The sequence below is a fragment of the Schistocerca serialis genome, chromosome 2 (assembly GCF_023864345.2).
Source record: "Schistocerca serialis cubense isolate TAMUIC-IGC-003099 chromosome 2, iqSchSeri2.2, whole genome shotgun sequence".
Taxonomy (NCBI): Eukaryota; Metazoa; Arthropoda; class Insecta; order Orthoptera; family Acrididae; genus Schistocerca; species Schistocerca serialis.
The window spans coordinates 738,255,077-738,276,651 of NC_064639.1; positions in this window are offsets into that span (position 1 = coordinate 738,255,077).

The window sequence follows — 21,575 nt, forward strand, 5'->3', positions numbered from 1 at the left end:
TTCCTTCATTTTAGAAATCGAGTTGAACTCACGAGGGCTTAAGTCAGGGGAGTGCAGTAGGTGGTAAAGCACTTAACAGCCCCATCAGTCAACCAAATCAGTAACAGTTTGCACTGTACGTGCTTGAGTATTATCCTGCAAAATGATGGCCAGGTCCTGCAGAAAGTCTCATCTCTTCTGTCTCTATGCTGTTCATTTTTGGAACACAACCTAAGACCAGCTTAGAGACAGAAGTGACGACACTTTCTGCAGGACCTGACCATCATTTTGCAGGACAATGCTCAAGCACGTACAGTGCAAGCTTTTACTGATTTGTTTGACTGATGGAGCTGCTAAGTGCTGTACCACCTACTGCACACCCATGACTTAAGCCCTCGTGAGTTCAACTCGATTTCTAAACTAAAGGCCCGCATCTCGTGGTCGTGCGGTAGCGTTCTCGCTTCCCATGCCCGGGTTCCCGGGTTCGATTCCCGGCGGGGTCAGGGATTTTCTCTGCCTCGTGATGGCTGGGTGTTGTGTGCTGTCCTTAGGTTAGTTAGGTTTAAGTAGTTCTAAGTTCTAGGGGACTGATGACCATCGATGTTAAGTCCCATAGTGCTCAGAGCCATTTGAACCATTTTTTTCTAAACTAAAGGAAAAGCTTCACGGCATTCGCTTCAGAACTGCTAGAAATTTGTCGGGCAATAGACCACGCCGCTCGAACTGTCAACACAACTGGCACTGCTAAGAGTATCCTACGACTCCACATCGCTGGCAACGGGTTATACACAATGCTGGTGACTACACTGAAGGCCAGTAAAAGTTTGAAACACGTATCTATTTTGCACAAGCTGTAAATAAATAGTTGCCACTATTAAAGTTCCAACCCTCGTATTTATCACCAAAAATCACTAATATAACAGTGTCACATCACACAAACAAGCCAAGAATAGAGGCAAGGAGAATGATCAGGTCTTCCTATATTTTTAATTTTAATTAGCATAATAGAGCATTCGCATTGGTTTACGTTCAAGGAATTTTTTGTGCTTTTCCTTTTTTAGTACATAGAAATACAAACTTGTGCGTTTTATCTCTACTGCCTGTTGATGCAAGAATCCAATGAATTTATCGTCTTCTCATGCCCTCAGTTGGATACTTCGTGCTTCGGTAATTTTCTACCAATCATATTTTTTTGCACTCGGCATTTGTACTATGAATCTCTTGTAGCACTGAAGCATGTGATAGAATTTGTTGTTACTGTACCGTAGCCCACCCTGTTAGCCGTGCGGTCTAGCGCACGGCTCTCCAGAGTGGGAAGGAGCCCCTGGTCCCCGGCACGAATCCGCTAAGCGGACTTGTGTCGAGGTCTGATGAGCCGGCCAGTCTGTGGATAGTTTTTAGGCGGTTTTCCATCTGCCTCGGCGAATGCGGGCTGGTTCCCCTTATTCCGCCTCAGCTACACTATGTCGGCGATTGCTGCGCAAACAAGTTCTCCACGTACGCGTACACCACCATTACTCTTTCATGCAAACGTAGGGGTTACAGTCGTCTGGTGTGAGACGTTCCCTTGGGGGGGGGGGGGGGGGGGGGGCACGGAGGCCTAACCGCACAATAACCCTAAAAGAGTGGTTCGGTGTGGGGCAGCGGAGGGGTGAAGTGGACTGTGGTAGTCGTCGTGGGGTTGTGGACCACTGCGGCGGGGACGGAGCCCCCCCGGTTAACACACAGTAAAATACAATACAGGGTTATTACAAATGATTGAAGCGATTTCACAGCTCTACAATAACTTTATTATTTGAGATATTTTCACAATGCCTTGCACACACATACAAAAACTCAAAGAGTTTTTTTAGGCATTCACAAATGTTCGATATGTGCCTCTTTAGCGATTCGGCATCAAGCCGATAATCAAGTTCTCCCCACACTCGGCGCAGCATGTCCCCATCAATGAGTTCGAAAGCAGCGTTGATGCGAGCTCGCAGTTCTGGCACGTTTCTTGGTAGCGGAGGTTTTAACACTGAATCTTTCACATAACCCCACAGAAAGTCGGGAGAGCGTGGAGGCCATGACATGCATTGCTGATCATGATCTCCACCACGACTGATCCATCGGTTTTCCAATCTCCTGTTTAAGAAATGCCGAACATCATGATGGAAGTGCGGTGGAGCACCATCCTGTTGAAAGATGAAGTCGGCGCTGTCGGTCTCCAGTTGTGGCATGAGCCAATTTTCCAGCATGTCCAGATACACGTGTCCTGTAACGTTTTTTTCGCAGAAGAAAACGGGGCCGTAAACTTTAAGCTGTGAGATTGCACAAAACACGTTAACTTGTGGTGAATTGCGAATTTGCTGCACGAATGCGTGAGGATTCTCTACCCCCCAGATTCGCACATTGTGTCTGTTCACTTCACCATTAAGAAAAAATGTTGCTTCATCACTGAAAACAAGTTTCGCACTGAACGCATCCTCTTCCATGAGCTGTTGCAACCGCGCCGAAAATTCAAAGCGTTTTGACTTTGTCATCGGGTGTCAGGGCTTGTAGCAATTGTAAACGGTAAGGCTTCTGCTTTAGCCTTTTCCGTAAGATTTTCCAAACCGTCGGCTGTGGTACGTTTAGCTCCCTGCTTGCTTTATTCGTCGACTTCCGCAGGCTACGCGTGAAACTTGCCCGCACGCGTTCAACCGTTTCTTCGCTCACTGCAGGCCGACCCGTTGATTTCCCCTTACAGAGGCATCCAGAAGCTTTAAACTGCGCATACCATCGCCGAATGGAGTTAGCAGTTGGTGGATCTTTGTTGAACTTCGTGCTGAAGTGTCGTTGCACTGTTATGACTGACTGATGTGAGTGCATTTCAAGCACGACATACGCTTTCTCGGCTCCTGTCGCCATTTTGTCTCACTGCGCTCTCGAGCGCTCTGGCGGCAGAAACCTGAAGTGCGGCTTCAGCCGAACAAAACTTTATGAGTTTTTCTACGTATCTGTAGTGTGTCGTGACCATATGTCAATGAATGGAGCTACAGTGAATTTATGAAATCGCTTCAATCATTTGTAATAGCCCTGTACAATATTGTACCGTAGTCAGGATTTTCGGTCTCACTAGCGTAAGTTACATGCACCTTTACTATTACATCAACAGGGGAAATTATCTAAGGGTATGGGGAGTATTCAGTAGTAATTATGTACGTCATGATCAGGGGTCGGAAGTTGGGGCTGTTAGCTGACCACTGCGCGAGGCTAAGGCATATCTTGGGTAGATTTTCGCTTATACCTTTCGACTCGGTCGTTTATGGAAAGTGGCCATTAGCTCCATTTGATGCATTTACCTTCCTACCATACTGCTAGCGCCGAAACAGAGAGGACGCGATCTTACTTCCAAGGGTCGCTAGAGGACCGACAATTAAGGGAACACAAGAGAACACCACCACGCGAAGTGGCCGCGCTGTTTGAGGCGTCGAATGACGGAGTCGTGTGAAGTTAGCACCCCTTTTTCGAGAAATATACATTTTTTTCACAGTTCTTGTTAGATGTGCCATAGTTCTAGAGTTCTTTCCACAAAATTTCAATAGTTCTGCAAAATGTAACGAAGAAAACAACAATACTCGAAAAAATTTTCGTATCGAAAACATTCTCTGACAATTTCCACAAAATGTAAATAAGTACAAGAGTTCTGAGCACAGTTCTGAACAGAGCTCCAAGAGTTCTTTCGAAAATCCAAGTAACATTTTTTTGTGCAGCTAATAGTTTACGAGATAATTTCAATTTAAGAGAAAATCTTTTCACTTACTGTGAAGTTGGCACCCTTTTTTTTACAAATGTATACTTTTTTCAGATTTCTTGATAGATATGCCATAGTTCTAGAGTTCTTTGTACAAAATTTCAATAGTTCTGCAGAATTTAGCGACGAAAACAATATTCGAAAAAAATTTCGTGTCGAAAACATTCTTTGTCAATCTTCGCAAATTGTAAATAAGTACAACAGTTCTGAGCACAGTTCTGAACAGAACTCCAAGAGTTCTATCGAAAACCAAAGTAACATTTTTTTGTGCAGCTAATAGTTTACGAGATAATTGCAATTTAAGGAGAAAATATTTTCACTTACTGTGAAGTTGGCACCCTTTTTATCACAAATGTATACTTTTTTCAGATTTCTTGATAGATATGGCATAGTTCTAGAGTTCTTTGTACAAAATTTCATAGTTCTGCAGAATTTAGCGACGAAAACAATATTCGAAAAAATTTTCGTATCGAAAACATTCTTCGTCAATTTTCGCAAATTGTAAATAAGTACAACAGTTCTGAGCACAGTTCTGAACAGAACTCCAAGAGTTCTATCGAAAACCCAAGTAACATTTTCTTGTGCAGCTAATAGTTTACGACATAATTGCAATTTAAGAAGAAAATCTTTTCACTTACTGTGAAGTTGGCACCCTTTTTTTCAGAAATGTATATTTCTTTCACAGTTCTTGACAGGTATGCGATAGTTCTAGAGTTCTTTGTACAAAATTTCAATAGTTCTGCAGAATTTAGGAACAAAACAACAATACTCGAAAAAATTTTTCTATCGAAAAATTTTTTTGTCAATTTTCGCAAAAATTAAACTTGTACAACAGTTCTGAGGACAGTTCCGAACATAACCCCAAGAGCTCTATCGAAAATCCTAATAACATTTTTCTATGGCGATAATAGTTTGTGATAAATTGATTTAATGTGGGACACACTTTCTCTACAGAAAATATAAATATATTCGTACAACAGTTCTGATGACAGTTCTGGACACCACGTGAAGAGTTCTATTGAAATTCCTAGTAGAATTTTTTAGTGCAGGTAATAGTTTAAGAGGTAATTGCAACTTAATTAAGAACCCCCTAAGAGCTCCTACTGTGAAGCTGCCACCCTTCTTTTCAGAAATATGTATATATTATTCAGAGTTCTTGATAGTAAGTCATAGTTATAGAGTTCTCTGTACAAAATTTCAATAGTTATGCAGAATTTAGCGAGAAAACAACATTGTATAACAAAGCTGATTCAGGAACCCTTTCCTTCTGATACAGTTCTTACTGTTGCCACAATAAATCACTTGTGCATAGATTCCAACTGTACTGATCATTACAAAAATACAACCATTGACCAGCGACGCACATTTCTTGCAGCGTTGTACATAGCATTCGGCTTATCCGCTGTGAAAATACCACACTTAACGCTATTTTAAAATTCACGGTGGATGGCTTCCGTTTATCTACAATGTCAGCATCTATCGAATTATATTCCTGCAAACGTGATGCCTGGATCACTCACTTCCCCTTTTTAGGTACGGAGGAAACTAGAGTTCAGTCTTGTGGAAGCCAAAAAAGGAAATGTGGGCAGCCCTTCGTTTACTGATAGCAAACTCTAGAGATATCTCCACGCTTGTCTTTCTTCATCATGCCAACAAAAGAAAAATTCTCCCTTCATAGCTCTATTATCATTCCAGTACTAGTAAACCAGTTGTCCGCTTTCACATTTCGACCTGACTGATATATAGGTTTACACAGTCACAGAACAACATCAAAATGTTTATTGCTCAGTTGGTAAATCCTTCTGGTTGCAACACAGCGTATATTTCCAAATTGTACAGGTAAAATACTTAAGAATCCACACTTAAGAATCCATACTCGTTTGTTTTGATTGATACATATTGGCAAAAACTGTACCTTCCACAGAATCCTTCCAGCTTCTTATCTACTGTAACATTTTCTCCAAGGATGTAAGATTTGTGGTAGTTGCGTACAAACACAGTAAATATTTCACGAATAGCTGTTTGCTTGTCTAATTGTCTCCTTTCATCACGAATAGCGCGACTGTAAAATCTAAGGCTCTCCAGAATAAATTTGAAACGTTTTATGTTCATTTGGAAGGTGAAATTTTTCAATGCCATCACCATCAGTTCCACACAGATCTTCCAGGCTTTATCTGTTACTTTTGTTAACAACAATTAAAAACAAGAGACTGATGAAGGCTTTCAATTCAATATCATCTATTGATTTTACCCCTCTCTCACGCTGAAATGAGGCTTTGATGCTCTCAAAATTCTGATTGGAATACAAAACTACAATAGACAAATATCGTTATCTATGAGATAATTACAGCATCACAAATGCTGCTTTGGCTGCACCTATTGGTACAGGTAAATTTTGAATAATATTATGCTCTTCGAACAATATGCTTTGGATTTCTTCAACATTATCTAGTACTTCCCACTTACAATAATAAAATTCCTATAAAATAACGCAACCAGGCGCAGTGTATTAATCTGAAATTTGACGTTCAGACAGCGGACACTGCCTATTAAACAGTTCAACCAGAATTTAAGTGCAGTTTACATTCTGGATTAGCTTTGTACTACTTACTACGTTGATAAACAAATAAATTAATTGCTGAAATGAAATTCGAAAGGGCGCAGTGGATAAAAACGAGCAATCCGCTCATATCTCATCAAGAGAGCATTAGCGTCGATACTGAATCATACAACATTGAAAGGCACACGTGAAGTGTATATTTTTAGAATCAGGAAGAACCAGATGAATTTTATTACGTAAAACAGTAATTGTTTTGAGCTCGCATGACATCCAGGATCCACTAACAGCTAAAAATATGCCCAGGACCCTCATGGATGAAAGTTACGTGGCAACATCACCAGCCGCTAGGATACATAAAAACATGTGCTGTGTGTAACGAACAAATTTGAAATTGCTGTCGTTAATATTGTTGCAAACATTTGTTCTAGTTAGAAAGGAAGTGTGGAAGTTTGATGAGTTACACTACAGCGAGATTTAAAAGTCTTTACAATGTATAGAAATGTAAGTATATTTACTGAATATATCGTACAAACGAACTAAGTAGTATGTTTAAATCCTAATTCAATACATGACTGATAGAGGTGTTATAATGTTGAGGGGATACAGTATTAAAGTTAATAACAAGTTCGAAATTTGTAAATAAGAACCTCGTTTATTTGGTCCTCAGTAATCCGGATTTCCGGTTTATCCGGATTCGTATTTTGTGTCCCTTGGTATTTTTCTCTTTTTTTCTTATAACACGAAGATGTGTAGTCGATGAGGTACATAGGCTGCTTACCACTAGGCTGGTAATTTAGTCTAGTACTGAGTGATAAGGAACTCGGAGTGTGTGAATGACGTTGTTTCTCAAGTATTGTACATTAATATAACGGTGTATTGATGCCCAACAAGTAAGTTGCATAGTAACCACGACAACAGCACTCCACCACAGCTCATTGTACCTCTGGTGCGATTCTCGACAGGTGTGACACCATCTGGTTAGTGGCGCGTGTGAATGTATCTGCTCTCTCAGCCATCTGTTTGTTTTGCACTGACGAGCCTTCTCTCCTTGAATCATCTAAGCGTGCACATCCCACGCTTCCACCTACAGTTACTACAGTCACTCTTAAGAAGGTGTACTGGCATTTGTATAGTGCTGAACATTTAGACTTTTTGTATTTAGTAGAATATACATCCGGGTTTTCGATTTTCGGTTTTCCAAAAATAAAAGTGAGAATTTACGATCGTCCTCATAGCTGTACTTCCAGCAATACCTCATCTCCTGCGTTCCCAATTTCGTAGAAGTTGTCCTACGAAAATTGCAGAAGCACTCTTGGACGAAAGGATATTGTGACGATATTCTTTCGTCACAGTCTGGGGTTAGAGACCCGGTCCGGCACACAGTTTTTATCTGCCAGTAAGTTTCACATCGGCGCACACCCACTGCAGAGTGAACACACAATCTGTTTTATAATCTACTGGCACCATAAAAATGTTATGAGGGTTTTTAAAAGAACTCTTTCGGTGCTATCCAGAACTGCAGCAAAAGGGTTGTGCCAATTTATTATAATGTAGACCAAGTGGGTCTCTCGAAAATGCTATTATCTCATTAACTGTTATCCCCACAAAAAATGTTATTACAGTTGTCGGTAGAACTCTTAGGGTCGTATTAAGAAATGCCATCAGATCTTTTGTACGAATTTATTACTTTTACATGACAAAAGTGAGTCCCACATTAATTATCTCATTTAATGTCATCGTCACAAATAAAGTTATTATAGTTTTTGGTAGAACTCTGTGGGTGATATTCAGAACTGTTATCAGAACTATTCTACGAAATTTGCTATATTAGATAAAGTGAGTATCAGATTAAAACAAATATTGTATAAACTATTATCGCCACAAAAATGTTATTATCATTTTCAATGCAACTCTTCCAGTGCTATCCAGAACTGCCAACAGAACTGTTATACAAATTTATTTTTTCCAAACTGGCAAATAATTTTTTACCATACCAAAATTTTGCCGAGTTATTGTTTTCTTCCCTAAATTCTGTAGAACATTCGTGTTTTGAGCAGGGAATTCTAGAAGTATTGCATATATATCAAGAACTGTGAAAAAAATTTATATTTATCGTAAAAGGGGTTCAAACTTCACGGGAAATGCTCATAAGCATTCCTTAATAAAGGCAGTTACTACGTAAACAATTACCTGCACACAATATGTTACTAGTATTTTCGATAGAACTCTTACAATGCTATCCAGAGCTGGCATCAGAGCATACGAACAGACATAATTTTTTTTTTTTTTTTAGTAAGAGTGCCCCACAATTAATCAATTACCATACAAACTATTATAACCACAAAAAATGTTATTATGATTATCGATAGAAGTCTTGAGGTGTTAACCAGAACTGTTCATCAAAACTGTTGAACGAATTTACTTTTTCTGTGGAGAAAGTGGGTCTAACATCAAAGCAGTTACCGTATAAACTATCATCGCCACAAAAAGATATTATTAGGATTTTCGATAGAGCTCTTGGTGTTCTGTTCAGAACTGTTGTACGAATTTACTTTTTGCGAAAATTGACAAAGAATGTATTCGATAAGAAAAATTTTTCGAGTATTGTTGTTTTTCTCGCTAAATTCTGCAGGACTATTCAAATTTTGTACAAATAACTCTAGAACTATGACATTTCCATTAAGAACTCTGAAAAAATATATATTTCTGAAGAAAAGGATTCCAACTTCACAGTAAGTGAAGAGGTTCCCTCCTTAAATTGCAATTATCTCGTAACATGTTAGCTGCACAAAAAATTGAAATTAGGATATTCGATAGAACTATTGGGGTTCTGTTCAGAACTGCCCTCAGAACTGTTAACCGAATTTACTTTTTGCGAAAATTAATAACGAATGTTTGCTATTCGAATTTTTTGAGTATTGTTGTTTTCTTCGTTAAATTCTGCAGAACTATTCAAATTTTGTACAAAGAACTCTAGAACTATGGCATAACTGTCAAGAACTGTGAAAGAAATATACATTTCTGAAAAAAAGGGTGCCAACTTCACAGTAAGTGAAAAGATTTTCTTCTTAAATTGCAATTATCTCGTAAGCTGTTAGCTGCACAAAAGAATGTTACTTGGGTTTTCGATAGAACTCTTGGAGTTCTGTTCAGAACTGTGCTCAGAACTGTTGTACTTATTTACAATTTGCGAAAATTGACGAAGTATGTTTTCGATACGAAAATTTTTTCGAATGTTGTTATCCTCGCCAAATTCTGCAGAACTATTGAAATTATGTACAAAAAACTCTAGAACTATGACATATCTACCAAGAAATCTGAAAAAAGTATACATTTCTGAAAAAAGGGTGCCAACTTCACAGTAAGTGAAAAGATTTTCTCTTTAAATTGCAATTATCTCGTAAACTATTAGCTGCACAAAAAAATGTTACTTGGGTTTTCGATAGAACTCTTGGAGTTCTGTTCAGAACTGTGCTCAGAACTGTTGTACTTATTTACAATTTGCGAAAATTGACGAAGAATGTTTTCGATACGAAAATTTTTTCGAATATTGTTTTCGTCGCTAAATTCTGCAGAACTATTGAAATTTTGTACAAAGAACTCTAGAACTATCGCATACCTGTCAAGAACTGTGAAAGAAATATACATTTCTGAAAAAAAGGGTGCCAACTTCACAGTAAGTGAAAAGATTTTCTTCTTAAATTGCAATTATCTCGTAAACTATTAGCTGCACAAAAAAATGTTACTTGGGTTTTCGATAGAACTCTTGGAGTTCTGTTCAGAACTGTGCTCAGAACTGTTGTACTTATTTACAATTTGCGGAAATTAACAAAGAATGTTTTCGTTACGAAAATTTTTTCGAATATTGTTTTCGTCGCGAAATTCTGCAGAACTATTGAAATTTTGTACAAAGAACTCTAGAACTATGGCATATCTATCAAGAAATCTGAAAAAAGTATACATTTGTGATAAAAAGGGTGCCAACTTCACAGTAAGTGAAAATATTTTCTCCTTAAATTGCAATTATCTAGTAAGCTATTAGCTGCACAAAAAAAATGTTACTTGGGTTTTCGATAGAACTCTTGGAGTTCTGTTCAGAACTGTGCTCAGAACTGTTGTACTTATTTACAATTTGCGGAAATTAACAAAGAATGTTTTCGATACGAAAATTTTTTCGAATATTGTTTTCGTCGCTAAATTCTGCAGAACTATTGAAATTTTGTGCAAAGAACTCTAGAACTATGCCATATCTATCAAGAACTCTGAAAAATATATATATTTCTGAAAAAAAGGGTGCCAACTTCACAGTAAGTGAGAAGATTTTCTCATTAAAATGCAATTATCTCGTAAACTATTAGCTGCACAAAAAAATGTTACTTGGATTTTCGAAAGAACTCTTGGAGCTCTGTTCAGAACTGTGCTCAGAACTGTTGTACTTATTTACAATTTGCGAAAATTAACAAAGAATGTTTTCAATACGAAAATTTTTTCGAATATTGTTTTCGTCGCTAAATTCTGCAGAACTATTGAAATTTTGTGCAAAGAACTCTAGAACTATGCCATATCTATCAAGAACTCTGAAATATATATATATTTCTGAAAAAAAGGGTGCCAACTTCACAGTAAGTGAAAAGATTTTCTCATTAAAATGCAATTATCTCGTAAACTATTAGCTGCACAAAAAAATGTTACTTGGATTTTCGAAAGAACTCTTGGAGCTCTGTTCAGAACTGTGCTCAGAACTCTTGTACTTATTTACATTTTGCGGAAACTGCCAAAGAACATTTTCGATACGAAAATTTTTTCGAGTATTGTTGTTTTCGTCACTAAATTCTGCTGAACTATTGAAATTTTGTACAGAGAACTCCAGAACTATGATTTATCTATCAAGAGCTCTGAAAACAATATATATTTCTGAAAAAAAGGGTGCCAGCTTCACAGTAGGAGCTCTTATGGAATTCTTATTTAAGTTGCAATTACCTCTTAAACTATTACCTGCCCAAAAAAATTTCACTAGGATTTTCGATAGAACTCTTCACGTGGTGTCCAGAACTGTCATCAGAACTGTTGTACGAATATATTCATATTTTCCGTAAAGAAAGTGTGTCCCATATTAAATCAATTTATCTCAAACCATTATCGCCATAGAAAAATGTTGTTGGGTTTTTTCGATAGAGCTCTTGGGGTTCTGTTCAGAACTGTCCTCAGAACGAACTGTTGTACAAGTTTAATTTTTGCGAAAATTGACAAAAAATGTTTTCGATACGAAAATTTTTTCGAAATTTGTTGTTTTCTTCGCTAAATTCTGCAGAACTATTGAAATTTTGTACAAAGAACTCTAGAACTATGCCATATCTATCAAGAACTCTGAAAAAAATATATATTTCTGAAAAAAAGGGTGCCAACTTCACAGTAAGTGAAAAGATTTTCTCATTAAAATGCAATTATCTCGTAAACTATTAGCTTCACAAAAAAATGTTACTTGGATTTTCGAAAGAACTCTTGGAGCTCTGTTCAGAACTGTGCTCAGAACTCTTGTACTTATTTACATTTTGCAGAAACTGCCAAAGAACATCTTCGATACGAAAATTTTTTCGAGTATTGTTGTTTTGGTCGCTAAATTCTGCAGAACTATTGAAATTTTGTACAAAGAACTCTAGAACTATGCTACATCTATCAAGATCTGCGAAAAAAATGTGTATTTCTCAAAAAAGGGGTGCTAACTTCACACGACTGAATGACGGACTGCGCGGCCCCTCCCGCCGGAGTTTCGAGTCCTCCCTCGGGCATAGGTGTCTGTGTTGTTCGTAGCATAAGTTAGTTTAAGTAGTGTGTAAGTCTGGTCGCTTAGGAATTCACACACTCACACACACACACACACACACACACACACACACACACACACGCACACACACACACACACACACACACACACACAAGGGAACCCTAGCGAAAGGCTCCTTCTCTGTGACGAAAAAATGGTTAAAATGGCTCTATGGGACTTAACATCTGAGGTCATCATCCCCTAGAAGTTAGAACTAATTAAACCTTACTAACCTAAGGACATCACACACATCCATGCCGAGGCAGGATTCGAACCTGCGACCGTAACAGTCGCGCGGTTCTAGACTGAAGCGTCTAGAACCGCTCGGCAACAGCGGTTGGCACCAGCGAAAGCAAACCGATCACAACCGTATGCAGTTCACTAGTGTTCGTCAGTTTGTACGACAGAGATAATTCTCGTTCCCTGAGACTCGTTCCCTTGTGTTCGCTATGGTGAAAATTAGGCTTTATTCAATAACCACGTAAATGATTGTTAAACAACTGTGTACACGTGAGATTAAAAGGACTCAGTGACACATGACAGACTGATCTTGTACGTTTTAGACAGAAATTGCGAGAGAGCCTCGGTTTCAAGTATACGCCTGCAAATAATTGTCAAGTACGCTGCGCAACATAAAGGATAGCTTTTTCGAAACCCCATAACTGTTTCAAATTGAAATTTATCTCAAAGTTGCCTACAGCCTTCCTCTGTAATGGTGCAAAAGCGTACCACACTGCGATAGCACCCTCGGTGTCGACGACCCTTCAAACCACCAGGTGTCGATACAAGCGGATAAAAGGCCAGAGCTCAGGAGCTGATGTGAGGAGTAAGGTGGGTTCGTGACCTCACAGCGGCACCAAATTTTATATCAATTCTGCCAAACGCCACCGTAAAAGTGTCACCCCCTCTTACCGAAATTGAACTCATTCTTTTGACGCCTCTGCGGTGGAGGCCATACGCGCGACGCCCCGCGCTGAAATCATGCGATTTTCTTATGGGTGACCGAGGAAGATATTTCAGACCCACCGCCGCTCAGAACTGACACGAATATGCTTCAGGGGATGGCAATAAATGGCGTCAGTGAAACTACACCTTCCCGAGAGGCATTGATTCCCACACATTTTGCTGTCTAAAACTGCAATTCGCAGTGTGATGACCAACAGGACGCCGTTTTCCACAATATTTGTTTGAAGTGTCGCCGAGCCCAAGAGTGACGTTGAATCGTCCCCTTAGAAAAATTATTGAATTAATGTGCTGATAAACCTCTTACATTATTTGATTTTCAAACAGCTGAGCAAAACTGAACGTACTCAGACACTTCGCTCTTTACCTATTCTGATCAACACTAAACTGACACACAATATTTTTTTAGCGCAACGCAATCTGACTTTCAATAATCCCTACAAAAGAATGGCCCTGACTAACATTAACCTATACCTTTCACAAATCACTTACCTCACAAAAATCTTCGTTACTCGAACTACTGCAATACAGCGAGCGCGACTACTGCCAGCTAAATAAAAGATTCAAACTACTGAAGGCACTAACTACTGATAGGCATAGTTAGCAAATAAAAGATTTTGATAGAGAACAAACAATGTATTTACCTTAATAGTGTTCAAAAGTCATAATATATATAGCAGTTCATGACATCCATTCTTACAAATGTACTGTTTCTGATGGACACACGTCCAGATCATCCGCTCTCAAAAATCCGCCATCTCACTTCCCCACATCCACCACTGCTGGCGGCTCACCTCCAACTGCGCAACGCTACGTGCTGTTAACAGCCAACTGCCCAACACTACAATGGCGAATATTACAACAATGCCACCCAGTCACAGACTGTACACAGTACAGCCAGTGATTTTCATACAGAGCGCTACGTGGCGTTACCAATATAAAAACCTAAACAGCCTACTACTTACAACGTCGAAGGCCGCCACGATTTTGCACCATTTCAGAGGAAATTTGTAGGCACCTTTGAGCCAAATTATACGTCGGAAAAAGACTTTCTTTTTTTTTTTTTTTTTTTTTTTTGAGTCATCAGTCCTCTGATGAGTTTGACGCGGCCCGTCAAGAATGTCTTTCCTGTGCCAACCTCTTCAACCCAGAGTAGCACTTGCAGCCTCCGTCCTAAATAATTTGCTGGGTGTATTCCAATCTCTGTCCGCCTGCACTGTTTTTGCCTTCTACATCTCCCTCTAGTATCATAGAATTATTTCCTGATATCTTAACAGATGTCCCGTCATCCCTTCCCTTGTTCCTGTGAGTGTTTTCCACATATTCCTTTTCTCTCCGATTCTGCGCAGAACCTCCTCATTCCTCATCTTATCAGTCCACCTAATTTTCAAGATTCGTCTGTAGCACCACATCTCAAATGCTTCGATTCTCTTCTGTTCCGATTTTCCCACAATCCATGATTCACTACGATACAATGCTCCAGACGTACATTCTCAGAAATTTCTTCCTCAGATTAAAGCCGATATTTGATATAAGTAAACTTCGTTTGGCCAGGAATGCCCTTTTTGCCATAATTAGTCTGCTTTTGATGTCCTCCTTGCTGCGTCCGTCATTGGTTATTTTACTGCCTAGGTAGCAGAATTCCTTAACCTCATCTACTTATGTGATTATCAATCCTAATGTTAAGTTGCTCACTCTTCTCATTTCTGCTACTTCTCGTTGCTTTCGTCTCTCTTCGATTTTCTGTCAATTCATATCATGTACTCGTCAGACTGTTCGTCCCGTTCAGCATATCATGCAATTCTTCTTCACTTTCACTCAGGGTAGCAATGTCATCAGCGAACCATATCGTTAGTATCCTTTCACCTTGAATTTAAATTCCACTCCTGAATCTTTCTGTTATTTTCATCATTGATTCTTCGATGTACAGGTTGAACAGTAGGATCGAAAGAATAGATCCCTGTGTTACAACTTTTTTAATCCGAGCACTTCGTCCTTGGTCTCCCATTCTTACTATTTCCTCTTAGCTCTTGAACCTGTTGTATATAGCCCGGCTCTCCCTATAATTTACCCCTATTTTCTCAGAATGTCGTTCATATTTCCCCAGCTGACATTATCGAGCGTTTTTTCCAGGTCGACAAATTCTATCCAAATGACTTGGTTTTTCTTTAGTCTTGCTTCGATTATCAACTGCAACGTCAGAACTGCCTTTCTGGTGCCTTTACCTTTCCTAAAGCCAAACTGATCGCCTTCTAACACATTCTCAATTTTCTTTTCCGTTCTTCTATACATTTTTCTTGTCAGTAACTTGGCAGCATGAGCTGTTAAGCTGATTGTACGTTAATTCGGACCGTTGTCGAGTGTTGCAGTCTTCGGAATTGTGTAGACGATATTTTTCCGAAAGTCAGATGGTATACTGCCAGACACATATGTTCTACACACTAACGTGAATAGTCATTTTGTTGCCACCTTTAGAAATTCCGATGGAATGTTATCTATCGCTTCTGTCTTATTCGATCTTAAGTCTTCCGAAGCCCATTTACATTTTGATTCTAATATTGGATCCCCTATCTCTTCTAAATTGACTCCTGTTTCTTCTTCTATCATACCAGACAAATCTTCCCCCTCACAGAGACCTTCAACGTACTCTTTCCACCTATCCGCCCTCTCCTGTGGATTTTACAGTGGAATTCCCTTTCCCTCTTTCCCCCACCTTTGTCTTTAGTTTCACATAAGGCTGCTCTGACTTTTCTGTACGCTGAGTCACTCCTCCCGATAATCATTACTTTTTAGATTTCTTCGTATTTTTCATGCAGCCGTTTCGTCTTGGCTTCCCTGCACTTCCTATTTATTTCATTCCCCATCGAATTTCGCTGAAAATTTGATACTCGTACTTCCTTATTTCAACGATGAACTGAAGTATTTCTTCTGTTACTCGTTGTTTCTTCCCAGTTATCTTCTTTGTACCTATGTTTATCTTTCCACCTTCGGGGTTTCGCAAAAGTGCATGGCTACATCGATGCCGAGGTGAGTACACCAGTTCGCAACAGATGACCGATGTTAAGCACTGTCGGGCATGGACTATACTTGGAAGGGGAACCGTCCTGGTACGCTGCGTGCTCCTGACAATTTTATTTTTGCATTTGCGGCAGAGGGGACAGGAGGGATGGTGGCGTAATGTCCCTGATCACCGGTCTTCGCGCCAATGTCCTTGTTTGAATTCCAAACCTCTCCGCAGTCACTCATGAAGTGAGGGAATGCGACACTGTTGATGGTCATCTGTCCGTTGGATGGGAACGTTGAACTCAGCGATCATCTCGAACACGAACACAAAACTACAGTAGACGGACAGCACTGAAGTCGTCTACACAGATTCATTTACACGCACACAGCTCTCGTACTTCGCTACGGAAAGGATCCTGCGAGTGCAGAGTATAGGAAAATCTTTCCAATTAAGTGGCTGAACCTGACCTTCGAGATCTCCTAGCCATTCATGCCATATGACTTTACTTTTTATTGCTACATCAAAACGGTTGACCCACGAAATCAGAAATAATAAAGTGTGTCTTCCAATTCGTATTTCAAAATTGAGAACGTCGCTCATTAGGGGATTTCTTCCGAGGTATTCGATAGAACTATTCACAGAGGACTGCTGAAACAGACGTATTTTAATGGTATGAATACTGAAAAGCTACGAACTGAAAAATTTGTTCGCTGACTTAGTTTCCTACCCTCGTGCGTCAGCTGAACGGTTGCATAAACAAGCAAATGAAGTCTCTCTTGGCGTGTGGACGCAATAAAATCTTGTAGAAGATCTCGCCGTGTGAGAGAACTGATAAAATTTTATTGGACGTGCGGCGTGATTTAGCTGCCCCTATCCATGCGCTTTAAGCAACGCGCAAATCTTTGAAATACCACAAGCAAGATTTTCATATTCTCTCGGTATGTATGTATAAACTATTAGTCATACAAAAAAAATAAACAAGACCTTTTTGTAGAAAATTTAATGTAGTTAAATTTTACAGTGGGATACGCCATCATAAGTGTGATAGTTTTAGAATTAATCAAGGAAAACGTCCAGAAATGACCATCAAACGCGTTTTTATGCAATAACTCGAATATTAACGCCTCCAGCGAAAACCTGTTCCAGTACAAAATTTAACTACAATAAATTTCGTACTGTGAGGTAATTGGCGAGTTGTGGCGCCCTGAAAATTTCTAAGTCCCGAGCTGGGGTCTCTCGGCGCGTCGGGGCCCGGCAGCAAACACGTCGTGCTGAACGTTAGTCAGACGAGAAGGGTAGCCCCAGCGCGTGGTCCAGCCACGTGGCTGGGAATTTCATGATGTCCCTGTATTGATGAAGGAGACACGCCGGGAGTGCCAAAGATGGCGGACTTTGTGAAACCTTAATGGCAGACATTTCACAGTTCGTATAGAAATTAATAGTAGCCAGATGAATCATGATACCTCGAAAAGAAACATGTACATTACTATTATTTGCACGACGATTCTGATGGTGTAACCAGATTTTCAGTATCTTAATCAGTTTAAATTTTAGTATCTGACGGTAAATTATACAAGTAACACCCAGCAACGAATTTCCAAAATCTAAACGGTTCTTCCGATTTCGTCGATCTACTTGTCTTTAGAAAGCTATTAGTGTAAACCTAAATTGATGTGAATTACAGGCATGTAACTTAAATACTACATGAGCTATTGGAGGTCAAAGTAGCTGATTACTATCGATCGCGTCAGGCCATAAGTACTCTACAGTTACACGAAAAAACGGTAGCAGCATGCTTATAAATATATTTATTCATCTATGTCCTTGTTTATATCCGATATATACTATTCATGAAGAAATTGGTTAAATATTTACTGTGTTTTAGAAAGCACAGAGACATTAGGCTACTAGCCTACCTTTTGTTGCCATTCCTTTGATATATATTTATTTAATTTGTTCATGTATTTAATAATGTGTTTTAGAGCTTGCTTATGGTCCAGACGTAGGAATATTTATTCAATTTCAAGTTACTTAAATGTAAATCCAGTTTCGAATGTGTTTCAATATGTTTGTGAGTGTACGTTGGCTTGGAGACACGGAGGGAACGCTCTAGCCAATCACAGCGCTCGTTACTAAGAGAGACGCATGGAGGTTGGGGAGGAGCATCGTTTCTGGAGAGGACACGGGGGAGTTCCAGACAGTGTGGCAGTTCTGGACAGTATGGCACAGGACACGGGGAGTGCTGGACATGACTGGGCGATGGACGCACGATTGGTGGAAAGACTTGGGCAGTGGAGCAGCCGGCCGAAGTGGCCGCGCGGTTCTGGCGCTGCAGTCTGGAACCGCGAGACCGCTACGGTCGCAGGTTCGAATCCTGCCTCGGGCATGGCTGTGTGTGATGTCCTTAGGTTAGTTAGGTTTAACTAGTTCTAAGTTCTAGGGGACTAATGACCTCAGCAGTTGAGTCCCATAGTGCTCAGAGCCATTTGAACCAGCCAACCAGTGGAGCAGTTTGCACGTGGTCACAGAGGATAGAAATATTTTGGAGTGCTGACCTGTGCTCTTGTGTGATTTCCGTGGCTTCTGCAGTGAAAACGTAGTATGCGTTCAGAAGTGAATATCTCGTGAGCTATGTTGTTGTTCGTAACTAATCACGTGAAGAAGGAATCTATTGTTTCCCTGTTATTAAACTTATATTTTATTTAATTGCTGGACCATCGACACCAATAAGTGTTTTGCAGAAATATACCGCATTCTCGAAAGTACTTCTACCATTGTACTCATCATTTAAAGTCGTTAAGATGGTACCTGCAGATTTTATTTAATTGCAATCTTTCACTTATAAATTTATATGTTACATTCATAATTCGCAATTGCCAAGTGATATAAACCTTAGACCATTCGATTCATGTGTGCATTCGTATCGTATACTGTAGACTCAGCAGTATTTGGCCAGTAATTGGGGCAACTACGTATCCCAGCCCCCGGGCAACGAAACCAGCCAAAACTTTTAATATTGCAACTCTGAGTTGGAGGCTATGTAGTTGAGGGCCACCACACCCCATCATTCTACTTCATTTTATATTTGAAAACCCGCTCACAAAAGGTCCTGCTCATTTTTTTCTGTGGGAAGAGGTTGAAAAATCAGCCAACCAGTTGCAAACAAAGGTTTATTAGCCCTTGACCTAGATTTCAGTGTTCGTAAAAACTTCTTCTTCAGAAGTAGTGGGCCATGTTACGTCATACTATGGTACATTAGGTGTAACAAGGCCCACTACTTCTGAAGAAAAAGTTTTAACAAACATCGAAACCTAGGTCAAGGGCTAATACATCTTTATTTGCAACTGGTTGGCTGATTTTTCAGCCTCTTCAGATTTACATAGTTGCTGTTTCGCAGCCATGATTAATATTTTCTGTAGGGCTTACAGTTTACCCGTAGCGAGTGAGAGAATATGAAAATCTCGTGGTAGTTTTTGAAGGTGTTGCAAATTGCATAAGATCTATCGGTAGTGGGGTGCCCGAAATCCAACAGTATTACTACAACATACTCAGCGGAGGTTTAATTAACATGTGAATAATTTGTCTGTAAAGTTACACAATCCTGGCTATAATTATAGTAGACCAAGAATTAAACTCCAGAAAAGTCTTGCGACCAAGAGAGAAAATCGTTAGACGGAGCTTGCAGATAGCATAATGTTTCATATGTGTCTACCCCAGGCATCACTAGGCGTTACATCACAGATATCGCATATTCCAGTAAATTGACGCCCTGTGCCCAGATGCTTACATTGGATAGCTAGGCATGTGTCTGAACATGATTTTCCAGTTGCAATGCTACCTCTCTCGTCCGGGGAACAAATATTAAATATCATCAATTACTTTAATCAAATTATGACACGTGTTTAAAAACCTGTGTGGTCTTCCTGGTTTCAATAGTGGACCACAAGTCCCCGTCAGTCTGTTCACTCTATTAACAGAGCATAAGAGACTTAAATATTTCACAAGAGAAGATAACTTCACAGAACGAATACGAAATAATTTAATTACTTTACCTTGAATACTCGTTGTTGCTTGCTCGTTGTCTAGGAGTAACTTCTGGATTTGCTGTAATTGTTTGTACAATGGGTCCTTGGGTTTGTAATATGCTACGTAAGAACTGATACTGTTTAAAGTTTTCCATATTATATATTTTCGTAATATCATCTTCATAACAATCAGTAGTTCACCAATATAAGATTTTCCAACATAAGTCATTGTCTAAAAGTCGTCCGTTTCTCTCGACTTATCAAGACTCATTGTCTCTTAGACTCACCAAAATGCGACTGTCTCTCAGCCTCACTCGGCAAAACTGTTTCTGCATTAACAATCAAAGACCTTACAAAGTACACAGGTTTGCCAACATGAATTGAGCATAGATATTTTATACATCAAAATAGTACGAAAATTGAATAGTGTTCTCAAATAGATCTGCAGCAATACATAATACGATTGTCCTGCAAATTATTAGTTTTTATAATAAAATGATAATATTTCAGTTTAAGTTCACTGTAATTTTATATTAATATAATTGTTCTTTCATATCGATTCACGGCACCTCATAGCTCGCCAGCCGATGGTATGGATAGTTTCAGTAGTCTGTTACGTTACACAGTGTATGTTCTTCGTATAAATGATACTCTGCATTGTTCCTTCGTGGCAACCACGCCTAGTGCTTACCCTATTCTCTTGCAAGTGCGTTATCGTTTGAGTGTAATGTAGTACAAATAAAATCAAACCCTCAAAGGTGAGAGGTAAATAGAGGGAATTATTAAAAAAGATAAAAGGAAGTGGTGTTTAAAAAGGCGGCGGGTGCGGAAATCGACAAGTGTTCCCTTTGTACTGACGCTCCACACACAACGTCCCCCGCTGAACACCAATTTCTCTGTGCCGAGAGCCGGCGTTGGAACGGCTGCCGTAATGAGGATCCAGCACAGCGCCGGCGTTTTCATTAAACGGCAGCGGCGGCGGCGGCGGCAGGCGGCCAACAAGCCGACACAGCAACATTCATCTCGCCTCGGCCGGGCGCTACGGCTATAGCCGCTACGCTGTCCGCCGCGCGGGACACCGTTCGACGAATCCACGTCGCGGACAGCGCTGCGAGGGGCTACGTGGACCGTTCAATAAGTAACGCAACACATTTCGGTTGAAAAAATGCTGTATTTTCCTTTTGACATAATGGTATATTCCCGGTTCAGCCCCTATAGTTTCATGAAGTTCCGATTCATGGCCTTCGAAATGGTGTCTGTAACGGTGGTGCGTTCCAAGCAGAGAGCTGTCACTGAGTTTCTTTTGGCGTAAAACCAGAGCATTCCACAGGCGCTTGCAGAATGTCTACGGGGACTTGGCAGTGAACAAAAGCGCGTAGAGCGAGGCGTCCGTCATCATCGCAACGACGTCGCGCAATCCTGTCCGATCTTTCGCGTGCCTGCTG